This window comes from Zalophus californianus, chromosome 14 (assembly GCF_009762305.2).
Source record: "Zalophus californianus isolate mZalCal1 chromosome 14, mZalCal1.pri.v2, whole genome shotgun sequence".
In the NCBI taxonomy this organism is placed as follows: Eukaryota; Metazoa; Chordata; class Mammalia; order Carnivora; family Otariidae; genus Zalophus; species Zalophus californianus.
The window spans coordinates 37,374,836-37,397,914 of NC_045608.1; the positions used below are offsets into that span (position 1 = coordinate 37,374,836).

The following is a 23,079-nucleotide window of genomic DNA, read 5'->3' on the forward strand; positions in this document are numbered from 1 at the left end:
CATCTCAGCATGGAGCCTGCTTCTCCCTCTCCCTCTGTTCTTCCCCCCTGCTCACACTCTCTTGCTCTCATTCTCTCTCTCAAATAAATAAATAAAGTCTTTAAAAAAAAAAATTAAATGGCTGGTACAAGGTACAGCACTGTGAACAGGGCCTGACCCACAGTAGGTGACCAGTGCATCTCTGATATGATGTGTCTTATGGAAGGGCAGTCAGTCTAACCCAGGCAGTGTCTGAGATAAAGGGACTTCTAAGCTCAGTCTTGAAGAATGGGAGTGAATTCACTGTAGATATATTACTTTGTTAGGGCTGCCATAACAATGCTCCACAGGCTGGGTGGCTTACACATAGAAATTTATTTTCTCGCAGTTGCAGAGGCTAGAAGTCTAATACCAAGGTGTGAGCAGGCTCGTTTCTCCCGAGGCCTCTCTCCTTGGCTTGAAGAAGGTCATCTGCTCACTATGTCTTCATGTGCTCTTCCCTCTGTGCCAGGAGGCATCCTAGTTTTCTCTTCTTACAAGATCAGTTAGATTGGGTAAGGGTCCACTGTAACAATTCCATTTTAATGGAATTACCTCTTTATAAGCCCTATCTCCAAATTTAGTCACATTCTGAGGTACTGGGTTAGGACCTCAACATATGAATTTTGGGGGAGCACAGTTCAGCCCGTAAGAGTGGGATAGGCAGGGAGAGGCACAGAGAAGAGGGCTATTTCTAACAGAAATATTACTCTTAAATAAATACTACTATTAGAAATGTTACTACTTCTAATAACATGTGTGAACTGAAAGAAAATGGTGTAAGCATGTTGAAAAGAAACCCAGTGAGTGTAAACCCTTTTGCAGTATAGATTATAAAGGGGGAATAGCAAAAGTTGAAGCTAGAGAGGGAAGGAGCAACAAATCAGGCTATGTAGGGTGTTACAAGATAGTTTAAATATTAAGCAGTGGGAGTTTATCCTCAGAGGAATGGGAAACAATTGTGGAATTTCAAGTAGGGTGCATAGGCGGCCTGACTGAACTCCATTTTAGAAAAATCATTCTGTCTGCATTATAAAGAGTTTTTTGGAGGCAGAGTGAGCACCTGGGAGGCATCTGAAGTAAGACAAGTGAGAAAGACTGATGGCTTGAACATGCCTTGGGGATGTAAGAAACTGATACAATATCTGGAAAGCTAATCAATGGATTTTGTGATGGATGGGGGGCTGAGGAGAAAGGATGATGATTCCATTATTACCAACAAATGGGTAGATAATGGTAAAGGAAGATGACAAAGTCAAAATGGACATTTTGAATTTCAAAACTTTATGGGACTGCCAAGAGACCATTAGATATTGATAGTATCAGATGCTTATTAAACCCTTACTGTACAACACATAATGTACCAAGAACTCTATAAACATTATCAAACACCTTTCTACAGACCAGGAAGCCGAGCCTTAATGAGATACTATAACATAACCATGGCTCCATATTCCTTCCACAAGTACCCCCAGGGACACCACTATCTTGACTTCTGATACCTGTTTTGCCTAATTTTTGTACAGTGTATAAATAAAATCGCTGTGTATGCACTCTTTTGTATGTCTACATACATTTTCAAGTCTGTAACCTAGATGACATGATACTCTATGTGGAAAACCCAAAAGACTCCACCCCAAAATTGCTAGGACTCAGACAGGAATTCAGCAACGTGGCAGAATATAAAATCAATGCACAGAAATCAGTTGCATTTCTATACACCAACAATGAAAAAGAAGAAAGAGAAATTAAGGAGTCAATCCCACTTACAACTGTACGCGAAATCATAAAATACCTAGGAAAAAACCTAACCAAAGAGGCAAAGGATCTGTACTCAGAAAACTATAGAACACTCATGAAAGAAATTGAGGAAGACAGGAAGGAAAAACATTCCATGCTCATGGATTGAAAGAACAAATATTGTTAAAATGTCTCTATCAAAATACCATTAACTTATTTTCAAAGAGCTGGAACAAATAATAATCCTAAAATTTGTATGGAACCAGAAAAGACCCTGAATAGCCAAAGGAACGATGAAAAAGAAAATCAGAGCTGATGGCATCACAATGCTGGACTTCAAATTCTCTTACAAAGCTGTAATCATCAAGAAAGTATGGTACTGGCACAAAAACAGACACACAGATCAGTGGAACAGAATAAAGAACCCAGAAATGGACCCTCAACACCATGGTCAACTAATCTTCAACAAAGCAGGAAAAAATATCCAATGGAAAGACAATCTCCTCAACAAATGGTGTTGGGAAAATTGGACAGCCACATGCAGAAGAATGAAATTGGACCATTTTCTTACATCATACAAAAAAATAGACTCAAAATGGATGAAAGACCTAAATGTGACAGAGGAATCCATCAAAATCCAAAAAATCCTAGAGGAGAACATAGGCAGCAACCTCTGTGACCTCAGCCGCAGAAACTTCTTGCTAGACATCTCCAAAGGCAAGGGAAACAAAGGCAAAAATGAACTATTGGGACTTTCATCAAGATAAAAAGCTTTGGGGGCGGAGCAAGATGGCGGAGGAGTAGGAGACCTGGATTTCATCTGGTCTCAGGAATTCAGCTGAATAGGGATCAAACCATTCTGAACACCTACGAACTCAACAAGAGATTGAAGAGAAGAATAGGAACAACTCTATGAACAGAAAAGTGACCACTTACTGGAAGGTAGGACATGCGGAGAAGTGAATCCGAGGCGATTTTCGGGAGGATAGACAGCGGGGGCAGGGGGGGCCTCCGTCAGCCGCTTCTGGCAAGTGACAGAGCCGCGGAGCACAAAATCGGAACTTTTAGAAGTCGACTCGGCTGAGGGACGTCGCTCCAGTGGCTAAGCGGAGGGTGGAACCCTCGTGGGACAGTGTGGTCTCAGGACCCTCGGGGGTCACAGAAAGACTGGGGTGCCTGAGTGCGGCAGAGCTCCCAGATATCGGAGCGGGGAAGCCAGCTGCAGAGACGGAGCTGAGGCGTGGGCTCTCAGCTCGGGGTTGCCATAAACTGTGATCCGCAGCACAGTCTGGCCACTGCTCCTCCAGCAGGGACCCAATAAGCGGCAGATCCGGGGAAACTCCCCTTCCGCCCCTGGGAGAGGCGGCGCGGGAGTGCACCGCAGGGATCTGCTGGGTTTGGAGACTCCACACGGGGCCGGGTGCCAGAGATAGAAACGATCGGTCACAGGCCGGGTGAGCACAGAGTGCGGACAGAGACCAGGGAGACAGGAGTGATTGACTGCTTTTCTCTGGGGGTGCACTGAGGAGTGGGGCCCCAAGTTGTCGGCTCCTCCAGGCAGAGATTGGGAGGCAGCCATTTTCACTCTCGTCTTCCAAAGCCCTACGGAAAGCTTGCAGAGAACAAAAGATCCGGAGAGCAAACCCAAGCAGATTACTTAGCCCAGACCAACAAGGGTGGGGCAATTCCACCTCAGGCAAAGACATCTGGGAACCACGGCAACAGGCCCCTCCCCCAGAAGATCAGCACAAACAGCCAGCAAGCCAAGACCAAGTTTACCGATCAAGGAGAACGGGAGAACTCCAGCGCTAGGGGAATACCGCACACAGAATTCATGGCTTTTTTACCATGATTCATCAGTTTTTCAAAGTTAATTTTTTTAACTTTTTTTTAAATTTTTCTTTTTCCCTTTTTCAAACATCTTATCAATCCCTTTTTGAAAAAAATTTTTTTTATTTTTCATTTTTAGAGTCATATTCTATCCCTTCATAGAAGACACCCTTATTTTTGGCATAAATATATATATATATATTAAGTTGTTCTCTCTTGAAAATTTTGAGGTAGTTTCTTCTAACAGATCAAAATATACCCTAAATCACTAGTGTATGGCTTTGTTCTAGTCTCCTGCCTGATCACATTCTCTTTTTTTTTTTTAATCTTCTTTCTTTTTTCAAACAGCTCCTTATCAAGTCCTTTTATAAAATCTTTTATAATTTCCATCTTTACATTCATCTTCCATCCCTTCATTGTATCAAACCTTCCTTATTTTGTACATATATAAGTCTTTCTTTCTTTAAAATTTTAGGAGGCACTTTCTTCTAACAGACCAAAATACACCCAAAATCTAGTGTGTGGCACTGATCTATACACTAGCCTGATCATATTTGATCATATTGTTTTCTTTTTGTTTTGTTCTGTTTTTGTTTGTTTTTATCTTTTTTTTTTTCTCTTTCTTTTTTCTTACTTTCCCTTTCTTTTACCCTGGTTTCAGGTCTTTTCTGATTTGTTTAGAGTATATTTGCTGGAGACGTTGTTAACCTACTAGCATTTTGTTCGCTCATTCATCTATTCTCCTCTGGACAAAATGACAAGACGAAAAAAATCACCTCAGCAAAAAGAACAAGAGGTAGTACCGTTGGCCAGGGACCTACTCAATACGGACATTAGTATGTCAGACCTAGAGTTCAGAATCATGACTTTAAAGATACTAGCTGGGCTTGAAAAAACCATGGAAGTTACTAGAGAAACCCTTCCTGGAGAAATAAAAGAACTAAATTCTAACCAAATCGAAATAAAAAAGGCTATTAATGAAGTGCAATCAAAAATGGGGGCACTAACTGCTAGGATAAATGAGGCAGAAGAGAGAATCAGCGATATAGAAGACCAAATGATGGAAAATAAAGAAGCTGAAAAAAGAGAGATAAACAACTACAGGATCACGAGGGCAGAATTGGAGAGATAAGCGATACGAGAAGACGAAACAACATTAGAATAATGGGGATCCCAGAAGAAGAAGAGAGAGAGGGGCAGAAGGTATATTGGACCAAATTAGAGCAGAGAACTTCCCTAATGTGGGGAAGGAAACAGGCATCAAAATACAGGAGGCACAGAAAACCCCTCTCAAAATCAATAAAAACAGGTCAACACCCCAACATGTAATAGTAAAACTTACGACTCTCAGAGACAAAGAGAAAATCTTGAAAGCAGCTCAGGAGAAGAGATATGTAACCTATAATGGTAGAAACATTAGATTGGCAACAGACCTATCCACAGAGACCTGGCAGGCCAGAAAGGACTGGCATAATATCTTCAGAGCACTAAATGAGAAAAATATGCAGCCAAGAATACTATATCCAGCTAGGCTGTCTTTGAAACTTGAAAGAGAGATAAAAATCTTCCAGGACAAACAAACCTAAAGGAATTTGCAAACACAAAACCAGCCCTACAAGAAATATTGAAAGGGGTCCTCTAAGCAAAGAGAAAGCCTAAAAGCAGCATAGACCAGAAAGGAACACAGACAATATACAATAACTTTCACCTTACAGGCAATACAATGGCACTAAATTCATATCTTTCAATAGTTACCCTGAATGTAAATGGGCTCAATGCCCCAATCAAAAGACACAGGCTATCAGATTGGATTAAAAAACAAGACCCATCGATATGCTGTCTGCAAGAGACTGATTTTAGACCGAAATACACCCCCAGATTGAAAGTGGGGGGGGACCATTTACCATGCTAATGGACACCAAAAGAAAGCTGGGGTGGCAATTCTTATATCAGACAAATTAAGATTTTAAAACAAAGACTGTAATAAGAGATGAGGAAGGAACTGTATCCTACTTAAAGGGTCTTTCCAACAAGAAGATCTAACAATTGTAAATATCTATGCTCCTAACATGGGAGCAGCCAATATAAGGCAATTAATAACAAAAGCAAAGAAACACATTGACAACAATTCAAAAATAGTGGGGAACTTTAACAACCCCCTGACTGAAATGGACAGATCCTCTAAACAAAAGATCAACAAGGAAATAAAGACTTTAAACGACACATTGGACCAAATGGACTTCACAGACATATTCAGAACATTCCATCCCAAAGCAATGGAATACACATTCTTCTCTAGTGCCCATGGAACGTTCTCCAGAATAGATCATATCCTAGGTCAAAAATCAGGTCTCAACCTGTACCAAAAGATTGGGATTATTCCCTGCACATTTTCAGACAACAGTGCTTTGAAACTAGAACTCAATCACAAGAGGAAAGTCAGAAAGAACTCAAATACATGGAGGCTAAAGAGCATCCTACTAAAGAATGAATGGGTCAACCAGGAAATTAAAGAAGAATTAAAAAAATTCATGGAAACCAATGAAAATGAAAACACAACTGTTCAAAATCTTTGGGATGCAGCAAAGGCAGTCCTGAGAGGAAAGTATATAGCAATACAAGCCTTTCTCAAGAAACAAGAAAGGTCTCAAATACACAACCCAACCCTACACCTAAAGAAGCTAGAGAAAAAAACAGCAAATAAAGCCTAAACCCAGCAGGAGAAGAGAAATTATCATAAAGATCAGAGCAGAAATCAATGAAATAGAAACCAAAAGAACAGTAGAACAGATCAACGAAACTAGGAGCTGGTTCTTTGAAAGAATTAACAAGATGGATAAACCCCTGGCCAGACTTAACAAAAAGAAAAGAGAAATGACCCAAATCAACAAAATCATGAATGAAAGAGGAGCAATCACAACCAACACCAAAGACATACAAAGAATTATAAGAACATATTATGAGCAACAATATGCCAGCAAATTAGATAACCTGGAAGAAATGGATGCATTCCTAGAGATGTATCAACTACCAAAATTGAACCAGGAAGAAATAGAAAACCTGAACAGACCTATAACCACTAAGAAAATTGAAGCAGTCATCAAAAATCTCCCAACAAACAAAAACCCAGGGCCAGATAACTTCCCAGGGAAATTCTACCAAACATTTAAAGAAGAATTAATACCTATTCTTCTGAAACTGTTCCAAAAAAATAGAAATGGAAGGAAAACTTCCAAACTCATTTTATGAGGCTACCATTACCTTGATCCCAAAACCAGACAAAGACCCCATCAAAAGGGAGAATTACAGACCAATATCCTTGATGAACACGGATGCAAAAATTCTCACCAAAATACTAGCCAATAGGATCCAACAATACATTAAAAGGATTATTCACCGCGACCAAGTGGGATTTATCCCTGGGCTGCAAGGCTGGTTCAACATCCACAAATCAATCAACATGATACGATATATTAACAAAAGAAAGAACAAGAATCATATGATCCTCTCAATAGATGCAGAAAAAGCATTTGGCAAAGTACAGTATCCTTTCTTGATCAAAAAGAGTATAGGGATAGAGGGTACATACCTCAATATCATAAAAGCCATGTATGAAAAACCTACAGCGAATATCATTCTCAATGGGTAAAAGCTGAGAGCTTTCCCCCAAAATCTGGAACGAGGCAGGGATGTCCACTATCACCACTGCTATTCAACATAGTATTAGAAGTCCTAGCCATAGCAATCAGACAACAAAAAGAAATCAAAGGCATCCAAATCGGCAAAGAATAGGTGAAACTCTCACTCTTTGCAGATGATACGATACTTTATGTGGAAAACCCAAAAGACTCCACCCCAAAACTGCTAGAACTCATACAGGAATTCAGTCAAGTGGCAGGATATAAAATCAATGCACAGAAATCAGTGGCATTCCTATACACCAACAACAAGACAGAAGAGAGAAATTAAGGAGTCGATCCCATTTACAATTGCACCCAAAACCATAAGATACCTAGGAATAAATCTAACCAAAGAGGCAAAGGATCTGTACTCAGAAAACTATAAAATACTCATGAAAGAAATTGAGGAAGACACAAAGAAATGGAAAAACGTTCCATGCTCATGGATTGGAAGAACAAACATTGTGAAGATGTCAATGCTACCTAGAGTAATCTACACATTCAATGCAATCCCCATCAAAATACCATCCACTTTTTTCAAAGAAATGGAAGAAGGAATCCTAAAATTTGTATGAAACCAGAAGAGACCCCGAATGGCCAGAGGAATGTTGAAAAGAAAAGCCAAGATGGCGGCATCACAATTCCGGACTTCCAGCTCTATTACAAAGCTGTCATCATCAAGACAGTATGGTACTGGCACAAAAACAGACACATCGATCAATGGAACAGAACAGAGAGCCGAGAAATGGACCCTCAACTCTATGGTCAACTCATCTTTGACAAAGCAGGAAAGAATGTCCAATGGCAAAAAGACAGTCTCTTCAACAAATGGTGTTGGGAAAATTGGACAGCCACATGCAGAAGAATGAACCTGGACCATTTCCTTACACCACACACAAAAACAGACTCCAAATGGTTGAAAGACCTAAACATGAGACAGGAGTCCATCAAAATCCTAAAGGAGAACACGGGCAGCAACCTCTTTGACCTCAGCCACAGCAACTTCTTCCAAGAAACATCGCCAAAGGCAAGGGAAGCAAGGGCAAAAATGAACTATTGGGATTTCATCAAGATAAAAAGCTTTTGCACAGCAAAAGAAACAGTCCACAAAACCAAAAGACAACCGACAGAATGGGAGAAAATATTTGCAAATGACATATCAGATAAAGGGCTAGTATCCAAAATCTATACAGAACTTCTCAAACTCAACACACAAAGAACAAATAATCCAATCAAGAAATGGGCAGAATACATGAACAGACATTTTTCCAAAGAAGACATCCAAATGGCCAACAGGCACATGAAAAAGCACTCAACATCGCTCGGCATCAGGGAAATCCAAATCAAAACCTCAATGAGATACCACCTCACACCCGTCAGAATGGCTAAAATTAACAAGTCAGGAAACGACAGATGTTGGCGGGGATGCGGAGAAAGGGGAACCCTCCTACACTGTTGGTGGAAATGCAAGTTGGTGCAACCCCTCTGGAAAACAGTATGGAGGTTCCTCAAACAGTTGAAAATAGAGCTACCATATGATCCAGCAATTGCACTACTGGGTATTTACCCCGAAGAGACAAATATAGGGATTCGAAGGGGTACGTGCACCCCAATGTTTATAGCAGCAATGTCCACAATAGCCAAACTGTGGAAAGAGTCAAGATGTCCATCAACAGATGAATGGATAAAGAAGATGTGGTGTATATATACACACAATGGAATATTATGCAGCCATCAAAAGGAATGAGATCTTGCCATTTGCAATGACGTGGATGGAACTGGAGGGTGTTATCCTGAGTGAAATAAGTCAATCTGAGAAAGACGTGTATCATATGACCTCACTGATATGAGGATTTCTTAATCTCAGGAAACAAACAGGGTTGCTGGAGTGCTGGGGGGTGGGAAGGATGGGGTGGCTGGGTGATAGACATTGGGAGGGTATGTGCTATGGTGAGCGCTGTGAATTGTACAAGACTGATGAATCATAGATCTGTACTTCTGAAACAAATAATGCAATATATGTTAAGAAAAAAAAAAAAGAAGAACACGATAGCAGGAGGGGAAGAATGAAGGGGGGGAATCAGAGGGGGAAATCAACCATGAGAGACGATGGACTCTGAAAAACAAACTGAGGGTTCTAGAGGGGAGGGGGGTGGGGGGAATGGGTTAGCCTGGTGATGGGCATTAAAGAGGGCACGTTCTGTGTGGAGCACTGGGTGTTATGCACAAACAATGAATCATGGAACACTACATCCAAAACTAATAATGTAATGTATGGTGATTAACATAACAATAAAGAATTAAAAAAAAAGATAAAAGGTTTTACACAGCAAAGGAAACAGTCAACAAAACCAAAACAGCCCACAGAATGGGAAAAGATATTTGCAAATGCCTTAGCAGATAATGGGCTAGTAACCAAAATGTATAAAGAACTTATCAAACTCAACACCCCAAAAAAACAAATAATCCAGTCAAGAAGTGGACAGAAGATATGAACAGATATTTCTCCAAAGGCATCCAAATGGCCAACAGACACATGAAAAAATGCTCCACACCACTCAGCAGCAGGGAAATATAAATCAAAACCACAATGAGATACTATCTCACACCAGTTAGAATGGTTAAAATTAACAAGTCAGGAAACAACAAATATTGGTGAGGATTCGGAGACAGGGGAACCCTCTTACACTGCTGGTGGGAATGCCACTCTGGAAAACAGTATGGAGGTTTCTCAAAAAGCTGAATATAGAGGTGCCTTACCAACCACTCTGGAAAACAATATGGAGGTTTCTCAAAAAGTTGAAAATAGAGGTACCCTACCATCCAGCAATTGCCCTACTGGGTATTTACCCCAAAGATACAAATGTAGTGATCCAAAGGGGAACCTGCACCCCAGTGTTTATAGCAGCAATGTCCACAATAGCCAAACTATGGAAAGAGCCTTGATGTCCATCGACAGATAAATAGATAAAGATGTAGTATATATACACAATGGAATACTACTCAGCCATCAAAAAAAAAAAGAAATCTTGCCTTCTGCAACAATGTGGATGGAACCAAAGGGTATTATGCTAAGTGAAATAAGTCAATCAGAGAAAGACAATTATATGATCTCAGTCGTATGTGGAATTTAAGAAACAAAACAGCAGATCATAGGGGAAGAGAGGAAAAAAACAAAGGAAGATGAAATCGGAGAGGGAGACAAACCATAAGAGATTCTTAATCAAAGGAAACAAACTAAGGGTTGCTGGAGGAATGGGGTAACTGTGTGCTGGACATTAAGGAGGGCACAAACTGTAATGAGCACTGGGTATCATATAAGACCATATAAGACCTGATGACTTCTACCACTGAAAAGAATAATACATTATATGTTAATTTTTTAAAAATTTAAAGCAAAAAAAATAATAAAGTCTGCAATCTAACTTGAGAAAAATAAAGATTGTTGTAGACAGAAACATAATCTCATGAACTCATTTTCCTATATTCTAGATCCCTGAAATGGATGTATAGTAGCTGTGCATTTGGATTGCCAGGTAAAATCAGTAATGTGAAATGAATCCAAGGAAGAACAAGGCCCATTTCGGTGTTGTATCCTTTTGAAGGCATTCAGTCGCTGACCCAGACTCACCGTAACAAATCCCTTCATACAAATTAAAGATTAGAACGTAAAGCAAATAGCAATGGGGAGAGCAGTTTTAAAGGGAAAGTTCTACTGCAGTACCTTAAAGTAAATGGAGGTAAGGTTTGGACAATAATAAATTTGAAATTAACTGTAATTATTATTTTATCAAAGTAATTCCTTTTTCTAATTAGGAATCTTTCACATTGCTAAGGAACGCACAGTAACGAAGTGTTTTGAAGTGTTTTTTTAAAACAATAGAAATGTCAGTAAAATATAAACTGTTTTACTCGTTTTTAAAATTCTTTTCTAAAACAATTCCATAGAAGTTGTACATTTAACTTTCAGTATTTTACTGTATGTTCATTATACAGTGCTTGCTGAATTCTGAGTTTGTTTCTGACCTGGACCTAAGAATTTCTTGGTGGGGTGGAGATTACACTATTTTTAGGATAAGATCTTCCTCTGATAGTTCTCTTACATATTTTACTATTTTTGCTTTCAATCACAGTATAAAAAACTTAAAAATTTTACTTGGAAGATGAAAACAATCACATTTGCAAATTTACTGCTATCCAACATTTAAAGTTGTTCAACATTTGTAAAGGGGGAAAAACTTACCTATACATTGTAGTTCTCCAAAGCATTTTCTTTGATCAAACTTACATGGGCATGCATAGTTACGATATGATTCCATTTCAGAGAATATTCACATCATGTTTTAGCATAGTGAATATTTTTTGTGAACTCCTCCTGCAAATCTTCTGATCCCAAGTTCCTATTAAACCCCTAACATTCCTGATTGTATTTTGATGTTTCCCTCCTAGAAAAGAGCCAACAATTAGCACAGCCTTCTTGTTGAACCAAACAAGGCTCTGATTACAATCTTAATTAATCTCCTTTGAAGAAAGAATCAACCACTTGTGACCAAAATTTTGACTGCAGGACATTTTGCCTTTAAAATCAGTGGGTAGCAGCAACTTCTGTATGAAATTTAAAGTCAGATTATAATTTAGCAGAGGAACTCTGCACTTGAATGTGAAAGCCTAGTCTCTCTATATTATCTTTAATTTTTTTAAGGTCAGATAACTAAGAATCTGTGAACATGTTCAAATGTTAGCTATTTTTTACTTTTCATTTTTGCTCTTGTAATTTCAATATTTATTTCCTGTCATAGATGAGTTACAGATTTCAGTTCCCTCACTCATTTAAGACTGATGCTCCATAAACATCTCAGCTTATTTAGAATTCTTAAATTTGTTGCAGAGCTCAAGCTCTAAATATACACATACTCATATTTTTTAATATTTTATATATAAATATATTTACATTTATTTATATACTTATATATAAATATATTTACATTTCCGAAATGAAGACAGTCATTCCAACTTTATACATAGTACAGAAAAGGTATAAAATGATAAAGACTACCCGAAGTGGGGCTTTTATTGATCACTAACAGGATGTTCTAAATGAGAACTAGAATTTCCTTATTCATTTCTAAGCATTTCTTTTTGAAAAATCTAATTTTTTCCAAACTTGCCAACCAAGTCTTTATAAAAATTTCTGAAACTTAAGTAATTGCATCTAAAAGGATTAAAGTAAGAACTAAATCCACATCTGCCAAGATATCTGAATACCTCTTTTAAAACTATATATAAGGCATCACTGGTGAAATAAAGATTAGACGAAAAGAGAATTAAGTACTGAAAAGAAAAAGCCCACTCCATGCTTGCTAAGTATTACATTTTAATTGATTTTTAACCAACATTTTACTCAAACTTACATTATACGGTGCCACATGTGAAATGAGTATGCTTAAAAAAAAAACCCATTTAATAAAGAAACAATTTCCATATTATTTTAGAACAAATCTAAAGCAGTCTTATGCCCTTACCTGACTCTTACAAATAAATCTTTATTTCCTATTTTGCCTTTGATCTTCTTTGATTAAAAACCACAACTCTTATTTATCTAAGATAATAACAGGACAGATACCAAAAGAAAAAAAATCACAAATACCATAAAATTTCATTTTCAGGTCTGTTCTCCTATAAATCTTTTTTTTTTATATTTTATTTATTTATTTGACAGAGAGAGAGAGGTTTGGCAGAGATAGAGTACAAGCAGGGGGAGCCGCAGGCAGAGGGAGGGGAAGAAGCAAGCTCCCTGCTGAGCAGGGAGCCCAATGTGGGGCTCGATCCTAGGACCATGGGATCACGGCCCGAGCCAAAGGCAGACGCCCCACCCACTGAGCCACCCAGGCGCCCCTCTCCTATAAATCTTTAACTAGACCAACCGACTAGGAGAAAAACTAGATAATTTATATTTCCCCTTCTTTCCCTTCCTGCTTTCTGGCATAATATTAAAAAGCAAGCAAGCAACAGACTCTAGAGCCAACTCTATGCCCTATACCAAAGGAGAACAGAGCAATCATACTTAAGATATATGGATTTTAAGTGCCCCTTCATTCTCATTTCTCATCTGATACAATTACAGTATGTTTGTCCAGGAATTTCTTACTTTGAATCTTTTAAACAATATTCCTAGCAAACCTACGACGCAGTGACATATGTAAAAAGAAGAGTTCCTCAAGTTTCAGCTTATTTCCCAACTCCTCCTCTCCAAAACTTGGGAAACAGCTGTTTAACACAGCACAAAGAAAGGACTCAACAGCACTTTGGAAAAGGGCCCTCAAAGTCAAAAATTTCTAGCTCAGGCATTGAACTACTGAGGCTGAGTCTGAGAAAAACGCCCTCAAAGCCTCTTGATATGAAAAGTAATCCAAGGGGCAGGGCTCATCAATTTTCTTCTGGAGCAGTGCAGTGTTAAGAGCTTGATATCTTAGTCCTGTTTGTGTGGGATGAACAACTGTGTTCAATGCCTTTTTCTACTGATCTCTGGAAAGACCCTTAACACCAGTTTTTTAAAAATTTACTAAAATTGCTAAAAAGCACTGGCAATTCAGTCTGTCCCTGTGTCTCTGAAGTCACAGGTCCCGTTAACTTTGTAATGATAGAAAGAAGAACATAATGCAAAAGAGAGAGATCACAAAATTGGGAAAATTATTTACTCTTGTCATTGCTTAATTTTTAATTTCAATGGGATAAATAGGTAGAACATCAACCACTACTTAAATGTTCCTTTACTAAATCTTTATGAATTTTCTTTGAAAGCTGTAAATCCAAGCTTTGTATTAATCATCAATATGTCCCTGTAATTCCTAATTCAAATACACTCTTCCCAATATGCAATGCTGGCCAAGCTTCTGCTCTCATTATGTCTGCATCTGAACCATCTCTCTAGAGACATTTTACTTCTTTAGGTTTTACTCCATTTATTCCATTACTCCATTACTCCATTACTCCATTACTCCTTTAGGTGTTTCCTCCTCTTTCAATCCTGCTCTGCTCCCCATCTTCCCCATATGTCTCCACAGAATACATAACAGGGCTTCCTCCTGTTTCCCAAACTTTACCATGTTACAGAACAGCTCATTCCCCTAATCAGTTTCAAGCTTCCAAAAAATACTGCTATTTTCCATTTCTGATAACTATTAAACAGGCCATATTCTCTGTAAAGTGTCAGAAAGGGTATTTTGATGCTAGGTATTTCTGTAAGAGTTATTTTCACTACTCATCTTAGGTTTTTAACACATTTGTGACAACATGATGGACCTGGAGAATACGATGCTAAATGAAATAAATCAGAGGAAAACAAAGACCATATGATTTCACTTATATGTGGAATCTAAAAAATGAAACAAACAAACAAAAAAACCAAAACAGAAACAGACTCGCAAATAGAATAATCTAGTGGTTGGCCAGAGGGGACGGGGGGATGGATGAAAGAGGTGAAGGGGATTAAGAGGTATAATCTTCTAGTTATAAAATAAATAAGACACAGGAATATAATATACAGCGTCAGGAATATAGTCAATAATACTGTAACAACTTTGTATGGTGACAGATGGTAACTAGACTTATCATGGTGAACACTTCTTATGTATATAAATATCGAATCACTAGGTTGTACACCTGAAAGTAATCCATATTTTTTGTCAATTATTTTTCAGTTAAAAAAAGGAAAAAGAAGAAATAAAAGTTAAAGTTACAATGGGATGTTTCCACTGTGCTAGAAAATAAACCAAAGAGAACAAAAAATGGGTGAAAAGCTCTTTTCAGTAACATCTCTTTAAACAAAAGGAATAATTTCAACAGCCCCAAGTAAACTTCAGTGTCACACAGTCAAGGCCAAAATGTCTCAAATAAGAGGAGGATAAGATAATGACCCTGTGGCTGTGATGTCATTATATGGAATGCAAGCATTGGGCCTGTGTCCCCAGAAGGTATTACAAATATATATATATATATATATACATAAATATATATTTATACATATATTTACATTCATTTATAATTGTTAACTTTATCACAGTATAATTTGTACATCATAAAATTCACCCATTTTGAATGTACAACTCAATGTTTTTAGTAAATTTTAAAAATTGTACAACCATAACTACAATCCAATTTTAGAACATTTTCATCCAATTATCTAGACAATCGTAATGGTTGCTCAGATGCCTCTTCTTTTGATTTGAGAAAGTTGAATTTCTTAGAAGTCTGGTGTCTGGTTCAGTGGGATATTTCTGTGTTAGCCACAAATGTATGCTTGGTCAGATCACTATGAATCCTGAATAAATAGTAAAAAATGGTGTTTTCTTTCGATTTATTACATTTGATTTTTCTAAGAGGGTAGCCTAGAAGGGAAAAAATACACTGTAATGTTACTAATGTATTTTAAGTATGGTTGTATAAGACTGATTTCAATTCTTCACTTGCAAATGAACGCTTTTTGAATCTTTTTTTTTTTTAAGGTGGAGCAGGAAGAAGGGAAAGGGAAGGACGGCAGGAAATGATCCAAAGGACTGCAAAACATGAATGGTGCTTCATGAAGGGGGAAGGAGGAGAAGTTGTTAATTCTTTCACAGATATTATGTGGCAGTTGACGTTCTCAGGTCTTGACTTATATTGGTACTTTTAATTCTCACACTAAGTCCATGAAATAGACGCTGTAATTATCCTCAGTGAGGAAACTAAGCCACTTCAAGGCTAGAGAGATAACTTGCCCAAGGTCCCACAGTCAGTAGAAGAGCGAGGATTCTAATCCAGGCAGCCTGGCTCCTGCCCTTCACCACTGATTTGCTTCTTTCAAACCTAAAAGAGTTGATTATTTCAATATTGGTGAGGCTGAAAATGAAATTAGCTGTGACTTATGGCCAAAATGCCCCAATTCTTTTGTGACCAATATATGAACCACAACAGTTGAGACATACAAATTTAACTGATATTTTTGGTGTATATTGATAATACAAAGAAATTGCTCAAATGCTGTCCAGGGAAAACATGGGATACATTTCATTTTTTTAAGATTTTATTTATTTGAGAGAGAGACACAGTGAGAGAGGGGACACAAGCAGGGGGAGTGGGAGAGGGAGAAGCAGGCTCCCCGCCGAGCAGGGAGCCCGATGCGGGACTCGATCCCAGAACCCTGGGATCGTGACCTGAGCCGAAGGCAGACACTTAACGACTGAGCCACCCAGGCACCCGATACATTTTATACTGTTTGGACTCAGGCTTAGGGTGACCATATGTACTGCTTTGCTCAGAAAAATCCCAGTTTAAACCTGTTGGCCAGGCTTGATTGTATAGCATCTCCTTTTGCTTTCAAAAGTGTCCCATTTGGACAGTAAAATTAATAATCTTATTCATGCACAACCAATGTAAATGGCACAAGTGTTTATTGTATTATTTTTCATGCCATTCTTTACAGCAACTTCAAAAGCCAACAGTCTATGCCAACAACAACCAATGGCTGTCCAACATTTATTCTATTTTCATGTACATATTTTTCTTGTTGCATGGTCCCATCCCCAAGCTTTCTCTTCAGCAAGAATCTTACTTATTCCTACCTATAAAATTCACTAGGACTACTGATTAACTTCTAAAAGGCAAAACTAATATAAAACAAACACCTTCTTTCCCCATCTGAGCATATAAATAATAAAGAACTTTCTATGAACCTAAAGCTACATGAAGTTATCTCTGTAAATGCTAGTTTATACCATATATGCTCATAAAAGGGAAAGTTCTATTAACCTTTTCATAACATTTTACAGGATCTGGTACATCCCCTGTATGAATTTTCAAAGTTTTATTTATTTGAGAGAGAGCGAGAGAGTGAGAGAGTGAGCAAGAGAGCACAGGTAGGGGGAGGGGCAAAAGGAGAGGAAGAAGCAAAGACTCCCCACTGAGCAGGGAGCCTGATGCAGAGCTTCATCTCAGGACCTCGGGATCATGACCCGAGCCAAAGGCAGATGCTTAACCGACTGAGCCACCCAGGCACACTCTGGACCATGAATTTTAATGATCTTTTAGGGGTGCCTGGGTGGCTCAGTCAGTTGGGCGTCTGACTCTTGATCTCAGCTCAGGTCTTGATCTCAGGGTTTTGAGTTCAAGCCCTGCATTGAGTTCCACGCTGAGTGTGGAGCCTACTTTTTAAAAATAATTAATTAATTCATTAATGAAATAAATGGTCTTTTATTCTTCTTAGATTCAATATCTGCACAAAAGCTGATTAAGTGCTGCATTAGGCTTTAATAACTCTGATTCTTTCATTTTCTTATCCTAAAATCCGTTGTTTTTACCATTGTGAGCCCAATGGTATCTCTTTCCATTTCTCTGCCTCTTCCTTCAAACAGTTCATTTCCCTCTAATCTTTCTGTCAAATCACTGCCTCTCTTCTAATACTTTCTAGTCTATAATAACCCCCTAATGACATTTCTAACTTTAAGGATTCCACTGTCACTTTTTGGAAACAAGCCATTATTCAATCTCACTCTCACCTTATGCTTCTTATAATGCCTCTGACTCAGCAGTTGCCTTAGTAGGCCTACACTTTCTCCATATTGCTTTACTAATTTTCTGAAAAATTACCTACTTTTTGTCCCCTTACACAAACTCCCTGACCTCCTTCCCCTGGGATCAGGTTCATCTATCCACTCAGAGGTATAGTCTTCTTTGGAAACTCAGCTGGCAAATAGTTTCCTGGCCTCCAGGTTTCATTTACACTATTGCTTATGAAGATCCTTACGAAACTGACCTGCAGAAGGAAGAGTGGAAATTCCGGCCCTTGCTCTGAAGCACTGGATTCCATTACTTTACTTTTATCTCAGTCCACATAGTTACAGAGGGTGGAGGGTACAAGCCATCACTGGTTCTGGAAAGTTACTCCATGCCAGTGTGAATTAGTATGAGGGAAACAACTAACCACTGTATCCAGCTTAGTGATTTGAAAGTTCTGACAATGTTCTCTCTTGGCCAGCATAGATTCTTGAGATCTTGGTATTTAAGCTTACCCTGACTGTGATACCCAACACAGAACTATATTCATCTTTAATTTCCCTAGAATGTAACTTCTACCATGATTTAGCTTCACTAAATGGTCTCAGTTATCCAAATATAGGTTTCCTCTCCCTGTGATAATGACATATCATTAAAGAGTCCTCTATAAAAGCTGTTTGGATCTGTGGTACCTTTTTGGAAGAAATGGCAATAAGGTCTGAAGATCACATTTAATAGAAAGAAGTGGAGTTCATAAAGATATAAGAAAAGTAATTACAGTTTCAGAGTCACATGGCCAAAGATAAATTATATATTTCATTCTATAATAATGTTTTAAACAGTCATTTCTTCCCAATTATCTGTTACCTTGTTCCTTCATGAAAATGGTCCCATTTGAGATAAGTAGACCCCAAGAACAAAGATGAAATCATTGCAAACAGAGGATCAATTGTGTCATATGTTTTAGAGCCATTGATGTGATACTTAAGAGAAGCACAAGTTAGCAAATTTAGACCACATCTGACCAAATCTTAATCATGAAAAGTGAGCATGGTTCTTTGTGTCATCCTTGCACAATTAGACTGCCATAAGAATTTCAGCAACCTCTTTGTCTTTTATGAACAACAGTATCTATTAAGACAAAAATCAGTATGCTTGAGTAAAAGGTTTCAAGATGAAACTCGACCACAGAGTGAGAAAGATGCAGTAGCCACACTCTGAGAAGACCATCAGAACACAAAAACAGCAACAAAAATAAAATGTCTCAACTCGTTCAATACCATTCCTCCAAATACTACCTTTTCATTTAATTTTAAAATACCTATTTTATTAAGAATCATTTTTAAAAGTCAATTTCAAATCAAACCTCTTACTATGTGAGGTTTTACATATTATGTTCTTCCAACTGTGGTCTGCAATTGTAGAATAAGCTGAAATTTTACTATATAAGTAAATCATAAGATTACGTTATCCCCATGAACCACATATACAGGTAGGGGACAGAGAAAAATATATATATGTTTGATCTCAATTTTGTCTCACTGAAAACACATACTTGTTCTTACTGTCACTTTGCATTAAATAGCACAGGAATTCCTAAAAAATTTTTAAAAGGCTACTTTGAATTTATTTTTAATTAGACAAGAGTAGTCATTCTCATGTCAAATTAATTTTTTTATCTTTAGCTTTTACAATTTTAATATTGTACTGAAAATAAGCAGAAATATTTAACAGTCCCTTTCAAAGACTCATTCCTTCAAAAAGAAAAAAAAAAGTACAAAATAAGCTCACTGGTATTATCACCCACTGGGCACACAGACAGTACAAGTTCCTTATTTCGCTGTTCCTTCTCAAATTATAGCCTAGACTCAGAATCACTTGACACTTCTGTAAGACACAAAAGCTACTGATTTATTAGGAAAGGTCTGAGGTTCTATTTTTACCTCATCTTTACTCTCATGCATAGTGTTTATAGCAGCAACAGAAAAAAAAGTCATCAGTCAGTGGGTTGAAGAGAAAAACAATTAAGAGCACATAAAGAGGAAAAAAATAAACCTATAACTTAGTGCAACATTATTGACTACATTTCTTAGGAGCCTAACTTCTGGATCCCTGAACTGCAACCAGAGATGATAAAATAGTGTTGAGAGGAACAAGCGACCTCACTGTTACCTGCCTGTGCTCTTCAGCTGATAGGAGGCAAAGCCTGCAGGTCACCACACAGCAATCTCAGGATAAGTACTGACCTCACACCCGATGAGAAGCTCCCAGAGCCCATTTCACAGCAGTCCTTTCTGCTTAGACATGGTCCTCTTTGTGCAGCAGCTGAAGTGGATTTAGCAATGGGTTTTGCCGAGCCTAGAACTTTTGTTACACTGCATGAGATCTGTGTTAACAGAAGACACAAATGGTCTCGGATGTAGACAAAAAAGACTGTGAAAGTGCAAGCTAGAGAAAGAGGATCAAGACAAAGCTCAGAAGGAAATCTGAAAGTTAAGCACCAGTCCTTTACTGACGTGTGATGCCAGTGATACAATCAGAATAGCTAGGAAGGTCTGTCCTGTTCCTTGGTTTGAATTTGGGTCTGATGACCCAATAATTTAGGATAACACTCATAATCTTTTGAAACAGTTCCAGAAACAGTGGTTGTTGAGCTCAGTAGGGGAAAGAATTCCATTTGGCCCCGCTCATGTTTTCCCTCCAAGAGTAGTAATGAGGATTAATAAAAAGCATGGCTGAGTAGAAATCTTAGTCTACCAAGGGTGAATGGGCATTAGCCAATTTGTAAAGGGAGCTAAAATTAAATTTTTAATATGATTTAATGTCAATTAAATGCTTACAATAAAGAATGACCATCCTGAAAATTAATCTATCTAATAACTAAAATATAATCAAATTGGTCTGTTCTAAAAATGTAGCCCTCCTTCCTTTTTAATTAAATACTATTTTATGAAGTTGGATTTGCCAGATGCCTGGAATTTTTTTTAAGTTTTGGAGACACGTTTTTAAAATGGAAGGGACTTTGCTATTTCTTATAATAGGAAAACTGGCTTCTTGTCTTAGCCATTGACAATTAACTTCATAACCCCAGAGAATTTTAAGGACAGAAAAATCAAACTAAAATCAGGAAAGAAAATTAAACAGCAAAAAGTATGATTTACACAATTACAGAGAGACAGCACTCTAGTATTCTGTAATCAATCTATAATGCTGCTGCTCTTTTTAGATCTGGCAGTGCCATGTAGGGTGGACCACCCCCACATAGAACCAGTGGATGCTCCAGACACCCCCGTAGAGTATGTGTGTATCTATGATATCCTCTGAAATCATCCCAAGCTACTGAGCCCTAAATTAGATGCCGTATTTTAACAGGAGACATATTATCTCCAAGAAGAGGCACTGCCTCACAATGAGGTCATGGAAATTTTAGTTTTACAGTGTGAAAAACAAAAGCATTTCCTTTCTCATTCACAATTCACAGCCTGGGACTGTTGTGTTTTTGCTTTTTGTGCTTTTTTTTTTAACGAGATAAAATCTGACAAAGTGAAAACATAAGCAACTAACCATATGGAACCTGACCTTATCATTTCCCTGTGATTCTTCAGGGTTTCATTTTCTAGTTCTTATTTTATAAGAAACTGTCTTCTGTGATCAATTCTAACCAGAGTCAATTATTTCGTTTTCCAATTTTGGAGAAGAAAATTCATACACCGTCCCCTTCCCACCATTCCATAAACATTTATAAGACATGTTGCTGAGTACTGAGATCATAAGGATAATGACTCCAGCTCTTAGGGAGATTGCAGTCCAGTGTGGGGGCAGGGAACACCTACAGAGCAACATCGTAATTACTTCAGGAATAATAAATCAAGGGCTGCAGTTGGCCTGGGTTCTAGGGAGCACAAAGGAGATAAAATGGCCTCAGATGGAAGAGAAAAGTTAAAGGTAGTAGGGCAGGCTTTCTAGAGGATGTAACCTGTGACCCAATGACCAAGGATGATAAGTCTTAACCGAGTAAAGAAGAATGGGGAGGAGTTTCTTCAGGCAAGGGAAGCAGGATGTGTAAAAAGGGGACAGAATGTTGTGGTTAAGAAGCACAGGCTCTGTTATGTATATTTTACCACAGTTTTCAAAAAAAGAAGCAGCAGCAGAGATTTTGGAGTGAGGCCACTACACTTGGCTTGGGCAAATTACTTACCCTCTGTTTCATTTCCCAATCAGTAAAATGAGAAGCAAAATAGTACCTACATCCTAGGAGTAAAATCCTTGTGGCTTTAATACACATAAAAGCACCTGGACCTGTGCCAGCTTTAAAGGAAGTACTAAATAAATGTTAGCATTTATTATTGTGTATACAGACTCAGATATGAGAGAGGGCAGGGCACTTTTAAGGGCATGATGAGTTTAAGTCGCCTTCTCCAAACAGAAAAGTCCAGTAGACAGAAGAAGGAACCCAGAAAAGAGAACTGGGCTGAAGTTTATCAGAAAAGGCATTCTTGAAAAAACACTGTTTTTCATTTTCTTTTTTATCTATATGAGATGATGGATGTTAACTAAACTTGTGACAATTATTTCACAATATAGGTAAGTCAAATCATATATACAATGCTATATGTCAATTATGTCTCAATAAAGCTGGAAAACAAGAATTATTTAAAAAAATAAAAATGACATTTTGAAGATACCACTTTTTCCTCCCTGAGGTCACTGTTGACCTTTAAACGTACACAGAGGATATATCTTCGAAGCTATGTACACTTCAACTGCTACTTAAGAATAACCTGTCAGTACAAAATAATTACATCTTCCAGCATTAAAATACTCCTTTTCAAAGGGCAGGCTGATCCCACTACTCTAAATATGCCTTCTACCCCAACATCTGAGAAGGAGTGCACTCCTAAATCTATGGATGCCAAGCATTCCCACAAAAACCCACGTTTGGTTTCACACACAACATTTGATAGTCTGTGGATAGAGGAAGGTTATGTTATGATGAGACATGGTATGTGGGAAGGAATGATAAGAGGACAATATGAGACAATGTAATGAATCCTTCCCATAAAATAACGGTATAGAAATATTAGAATATTAGAGGCTTGTGTTACTTACATCTTAAGTTTCCTCACTGGAAAAGTAAGGTTAGATGTTTCCTAAGGATCCTTGGCACCTCAAATGTCCTATAAATGACTTGATGAACAAGATGTATAGAATCAAGGCTGCATATAAAACTCTGAGTAAGGAGGAATATCTGTCCAGTCCAGAAATCTGTCAGATAATGCTA

General features: G+C 38.0%; 1 protein-coding gene across 5 annotated transcripts in view; it reads right to left on the reverse strand.

Moving 5' to 3' along the window:
• Positions 1-23,079, reverse strand: part of ARHGAP28 (Rho GTPase activating protein 28) — a 212,031-nt gene that overhangs the window by 168,261 nt on the left and 20,691 nt on the right. Inside the window, exon 1 of one of the 5 annotated variants that reach the window (XM_027577188.2) lies at positions 11,512-11,557. The exons of the other annotated variants lie outside the window; for them this stretch is intronic. The gene's annotated coding sequence lies outside the window, so the exon portion shown is untranslated. Of the gene's footprint in view, positions 1-11,511; positions 11,558-23,079 lie in introns of those variants that run through there. 5 annotated transcript variants of the gene reach the window in all.